At 50.5% G+C, this 6000-nt stretch overlaps 1 protein-coding gene across 5 annotated transcripts in view; it reads left to right on the top strand.

The window, feature by feature from the left end:
• Positions 1 to 1091: 1091 nt before the first annotated feature.
• ACSL4 (acyl-CoA synthetase long chain family member 4) overlaps positions 1092 to 6000 on the top strand; it is an 82395-nt gene continuing 77486 nt past the window's right edge. For 3 of the 5 annotated variants that reach the window (XM_040442505.1, XM_040442502.1, XM_040442500.1), the window contains exon 1: positions 1434 to 1580. The gene's annotated coding sequence lies outside the window, so the exon portion shown is untranslated. Of the gene's footprint in view, positions 1211 to 1433; positions 1581 to 6000 lie in introns of those variants that run through there. The other 2 variants (XM_040442501.1, XM_040442504.1) reach the window with 2 other exon arrangements.

Genomic DNA, 6000 nt, shown 5'->3' with positions numbered 1-6000 from the left:
CTGGTATTGACCATATGGCACAGGTAGGTTAGCGTTAGGTCCCGAGCTACTTGAGATACCTTGGCGCGGTGCTCGGGCTCAGATATGTCCTTCATATAAGGATATATTGGCTAAATTCTCAATTTAACATCAGTTTGAGGGTTTAGTTTGTTTGCATCCACAGTAGTGCACCTTCCTTATTAATGTTTATTTCATACAACTATTTACATCCATACGTTTTTCTATCTTGTGTAGGATGTCTTTTTGTGGTACTTGTGGTTCGCTGCGGGCGTCCTCCACTGTGTGCATTTTTGCTGGGGATCGCCATTAGCAGCGGACCACAAGTGCAGGATCAGCTCCCCTGGGTATAGATGCACCACTGCATGTGGGGTTGAGCACTTCCTGCCTTTTGACGCCACGCCATTTTTTTGCAGTTTGTATATAGACATATGCTCCTAAGACCTCATGCACACGACCGTTGTCTGCTTCCGCGTCCGCCGATTTTAGCGTCTTAGGTGCGGACCCATTCATTTCTATAGAGCCGTTGAAAATGCGGATAGTGCACCGTTTGCGTCCGTGGTTCCAGTCCGTCAAAAAAATCTAACCTGTCCTATTATTTCTGCAGAAAACGGTTTGCGGACCCATTCAAGTCAATGAGACCGCTAAAAAACGCGGAGGTACACAAGATTGTCATCCGCGTCCGTTTTATTCCTATCATTTGCATGGCAAACCTGTCTTAGACTTTTTTTTACATTCCTTTATGTCTGGTGGTCCTCCAAAAATAAAGGAAGACACACGGAAACAAAAACGGATCACGGAACAACGGAACCCCATTTTGCGGAACGGAACACAACAACGGTCGTGTGCATGAGGCCTTACAGAAAGCCATCAAACGTCCATTTTAAGACCAGCGGTAGTCTATGGGGTTATTCACATGGCAGTTTTTTTGACTGTCAGGGAAAAATGGACGTCGAAAATTACAACATGCTCTATCTTGTCCGTTTTTCACTGACAGACTGCCCCCATACAATTGAATGGGTCCATTTTTAACATCCGTTTCTCAGAAAGGCACTATCGTGTGCGTGTAGCCTGATGTAAAGCCCTCACAGACACTCTCACCCCAGCTCTGGTCTGCCACCTCATATTACACCCTACTCATCCACATCCTCCCTATTAGTTTATTTGTCAACCCTTTTTCATTAGAGAGCACTGTGACCGTTTTATACATAAGGTGGGTTGCTCTCCTCTTTTATGTGGTGACAGCACAGAGATCTACTACAGGCGTCTCCAAGCTCTGCAGACCACCTCGCTCACACTGCACGCAGCAGATGAGGAGACACTGCGCCTGCGCGTACTGAATCCCCCTCCGATGGAAAAGGAAAAGGGCGGGTAATGGTTGGGCGGCGCTGATTGGCTGCCCCCTATCGAATCAGATGACGTGACCAGCGGGTTTCCGGAGCTTGAGGTTACTGTCGGTCATTTACCTGAGGAGAAGGCGGCGGCGGTGGAGATACTGAGACCGGGAGAGATAGTAAGAAGTGTCCTCCTCCTCTTTCTTCTAGCGGAGCCGTTATCTCCTCCATCACCAGCAGCGTCCTCCGGTAAGTGATGAGCCTGCTCCAGCCCCGCTTCTCCGGCTTGTGGGGACTCCCGGCCGGGATGAGGATGCTCCACGCTGGATAAATGTGCGGCATGCTCGTGTGACTTGGCGCAGACAGTGTGAATAGGAGGCTATGAGGCGGGCAGTGATGGAGCTAGCTGTGCCCCGGGCTCAATGACGACGTCCTGTAGGGTGTGACGTCCTGATACGGGAGATGGGGCCATTGTGTCATTGAGGAAGGGTCCCGACTCCCTGGGGATCCGTGCCTGTTGCTATGGGCAACAGTGTGACAGGATCCCTGCAGTCAGCTAGGCTACATCTGCTGTATCCTGCCCCTGAAGATGAGGGCTCCTCACAGGCAATTGCTTAAATATCACTTCCTTACAGAGCCGTGACCCCTAAACTTGTCCTTGAACCCTCATCTCTGGGAAAGTGGTTCAGCATCTGCTGAACAGAGATTCATCTCTTATAGAATCCGTCACATCGCCCGCCCCGCACCTCTAGAGATGGGGCGTATGTATATGGCGGTGGTAATAGCATCCGTTTTCTTACATCACTCCCTACAGATTACTAGGTCACCAAGAATTTATTGTTATTTGTAGTTTCAGTGGATCTACTAGATCCATTAATATGGATCTGGTAGATGATCTCCCCTCCATCATCAGATACTTGCTGGTTTACGGCAGCCTGTTCCCTGGTCTCAGAATACAGGCTGCTGTAATCGGGAGCCATCTACAGTGCGGCATATCTGCCTCCATTCATTCTTTATGGATTCTTTATTGGTTCACTACTATTACCATGGAGAGAACCGTCGGCCACACACACAGGATAGTAGTCGGCCAGTAGTAGCCAAATCTAGGTTTATCACTGCCGATTTAGGCTACTTTCACACTTGAGGCAGAGGAATCCGGCAGGCAGTTCCGTTGCCAGAACTGCCTGCCGGATCCAGCAAAACGTATGCCAACTGAATGCATTTTAAGACTGATCAGGATCCTGATCCGTCTTACAATTGCATTGCAAGAACGTATCCGTCTGTCCGTTTGTTATACGGGCAAACGGATCCGTTTTGATTTTTTTTCCCACATTTTTACTGGTCTGCGCATGCGCAGACTGGAAGGACGGATCTGGCATTCCGGTATTTTGAATGCCGGATCTGGCACTAATACATTCCTATGGAAAAAAATGCCGGATCCGGCATTCAGGCAAGTGTTCAGTTTTTTGGGCTGGAGATAAAACCGTAGCATGCTGCGGTATTATCTCTGTCCTGATTAGTCAAAAAGACTGAACTGAAGACATACTGATGCATCCTGAACGGATTGCTCTCCATTCAGAATGCATGGGGATATAACTGATCAGTTCTTTCCGGTATTGAGCCCCTAGAACTCTATACTCTATGCCGGAAAAGAAAAACGCAAGTGTGAAAGTACCCTAACTGGACTGGTGGTAGCCATGGTAACAGATGCTGTCACCTGGTGCCCCTATGAGGGGACGTGGTAGTCTGATTACTGTAGGACGCTGTGCAGACACCTCATATTAGACGTCAGCACAGTTTCCGCTATGGAGCAGGTGCACAGGCTTGTGATGTCATTCATCAGCCTCCGTGTGACCACTGCACGCTGGGGAGAAGAGCGGTGACTGGTCACGGAGATGAGTGTGTGCTTAATTCCTGGAGGATACGCATCTGCTTCAAGGAGGTCGTCGGAGCCTTTCTTTCAGGATGCCTCCCTAGGTTTGATCAAGGTTCTGAGCCTGGCAGGGGTAGCTCCTCTGCAGGTGAGTCGCTGTCCATGTAATACAAGCCTGCCAGAACTCGAGCTGCTTTATCCTGGCTCGAAGATGGGCTCCCAAAAGGGGGACCCCTTATGGCATCTATATACAAGACAGGCAAACCCCTTTAAAGTGGCTATCTGGTCATTCATGAGATATGCAATAAATGTCTGATAGGTTTGGGTCCCTCCTCTGGGACCCGCTGCCGCCTCGTTAATAGAGAGCAGGTCACGTATATCTGGCCTATTCCATTCACTGCTTTGGCTCAAAATTTTTGGGAAGTTCCTTAGCAGCGAATGGAGAGGAACTCCGCATGTGTGGTGTGTTCTCCGTTCACAGCGGGGCCCATCTTTTGAGATAAGAGCAGGGACCCCCAGCTCCTATTAGATATTTATGGCATATTCTGTTGATATGCCATACATAACCAGATGGGAATACCCCTTTAAGGAATTTGTAATATAATAATGTAAATGGAGGAAGATATGCAGCTGGCAAACTCCTCAGATGCGCTTTGTCTTGTGTGAAAGCTTATAATAACGCAAGAAATCTTCAACCTGTCCAGCGGCGCCTTACAGGTATGGCTGACACACTAACGCTGTATTGTGCAGTCGTTTGGGGCACTTAGTTATTGATGCATCCACTTTGAATGCTGGTTTTTGCCTACCGGAGTATAAAATACGAGCCCCGTGCCTGCCACACTTACAAGCAGAAGGAAACAGTCAGAATGTTTGTGACTCATTCTGCTCCTGCAGCCGGGTGACTAACGGTGACTACAAATGAATGAGCTGTAACCTCATCCGCTACACATCGCTCATTACTATTTGATGTCACCGATATCCCAGATGGTGCTGTTATCAGGTACCTTCCTTCCAGGTAGATTGCAGGTAGTAGGCATCATCTGAAAGGTCATTATAGTGATAGGATGTAACTATTAAATACCTTCTGATGTGCGCACGCGCAGTGATAGTCGAACATCCGTTACACAGTTATATTCTGTCATTTGTTCTTTAAGGCGTCTTTCAGACGAGCGTGTCCTGTTAGGAAATCGTGCTCCGTGTGTGAGCGTGATCGGCATCAGAGGTCGATCTACGTTTTTTACAGAAGAGTAAAAATACTCCTCTAACCATTTTTGAGGAGTATTTTTACCCAAGGAGGAGTACAACAGTTACGGTAAAGTTACTAGTGGGGTGACAGGAGTAGGGGGGTGCAGGGTTACTAGTAGGGCGACGAGAGGAGGGGGGAGGGGGCAGGGTTACTAGTAGGGCGACGGGAGGAGGGGGGGGAAGCAGGGTTACTAGTAGGGCGACGGGAGGAGGGGGGGGGGCGCAGGGTTACTAGTAGGGCGACGGGAGGAGGGGGGGGGAGCAGGGTTACTAGTAGGGCGACGGGAGGAGGGGGGGGGGAGCAGGGTTACTAGTAGGGCGACGGGAGGAGGGGGGGGGAGCAGGGTTACTAGTAGGGCAACGGGAGGAGGGGGGGAGCAGGGTTACTAGTAGGGCGATGGGAGGAGGGGGGAGCAGGGTTACTAGTAGGGCGACGGGAGGAGGGGGGGAAGCAGGGTTACTAGTAGAGTGACGGCAGAAGGGGGGGGGGAAGCAGGGTTACTAGTAGGGTGACGGGAGAAGGGGGGAAGCAGGGTTACTAGTAGGGTGACGGGAGAAGGGGGGAAGCAGGGTTACTAGTAGGGTGACGGGAGAAGGGGGGAAGCAGGGTTACTAGTAGGGTGACGGGAGAAGGGGGGGAAGCAGGGTTACTAGTAGGGTGACGGGGGGAGCAGGGTTACTAGTAGGGTGACGGGAGAAGGGGGGGGGAGCAGGGTTACTAGTAGGGTGACGGGAGAAGGGGGGGGGGGGAGCAGGGTTACTAGTAGGGTGACGGGAGAAGGCGGGGGAAGCAGGGTTACTAGTAGGGTGACGAGAGAAGGGGGGGGGAAGCAGGGTTACTAGTGGGGTGACAGGAGGAGGGCAGAGCAGAGAACTGGGAGACTGGACGGAACCATGACTGGGGGAGGGGGGAATCACTTACTTGAAGACTGACAGGCCGGGTTCCTTAGCTCTCCAGCAGCACTGTCATGTTTGCCAGGGTCTTTGGTCAGCGCGCCCTGCTCTCCTTACTACAGCAACCACCGGGAGCCAGCCCCTCCTCCTTTTAGCTTCCGCCGGCTTCCCATGCCTGACCGGTGCTGTCAGCATCCGTATGTCTGTTCCGTGGCTCTTAAAAAAAAAAAAAAAAAAGTAGAACATGTCCTATTCTGGTCTGTTTTGTGGACTAGAATAGGCATTTCTAAAAAAAAGGAGAGGACGTGCGGATTCGCAGAATGCGGAACGCACACGGCTGGTATCCGTGTTTTGCAGACCGCAAAACTAATACGGTTGTGTGCATGAGGCCTTATAATGACAACGTCATGTGTGTAATTTTGTAGATGCAAAGTCATACAGACACGCACAGCATTATAATGCCTGTAGTGTCCAGATATCACATGGTGCACAACTACCGCACAGGACACACTCGTCTGACAGAGGCCTAAGGCCCCTTTCAAACGAGCGAGTATTCCGCGTGAGGTGAACGCATTGCACCTGCACTGAATACCGACCCATTCATTTCTATGGGGCTGTTCAGATGAGCGGTGATTTTCACGCATCACTTATGCGTCG

Source organism: Bufo bufo, chromosome 8 (assembly GCF_905171765.1).
Source record: "Bufo bufo chromosome 8, aBufBuf1.1, whole genome shotgun sequence".
NCBI lineage: Eukaryota > Metazoa > Chordata > Amphibia > Anura > Bufonidae > Bufo > Bufo bufo.
The sequence above is the reverse complement of the archived record's forward strand: the minus strand, read 5'-3'. Positions and strand labels throughout refer to the sequence as shown.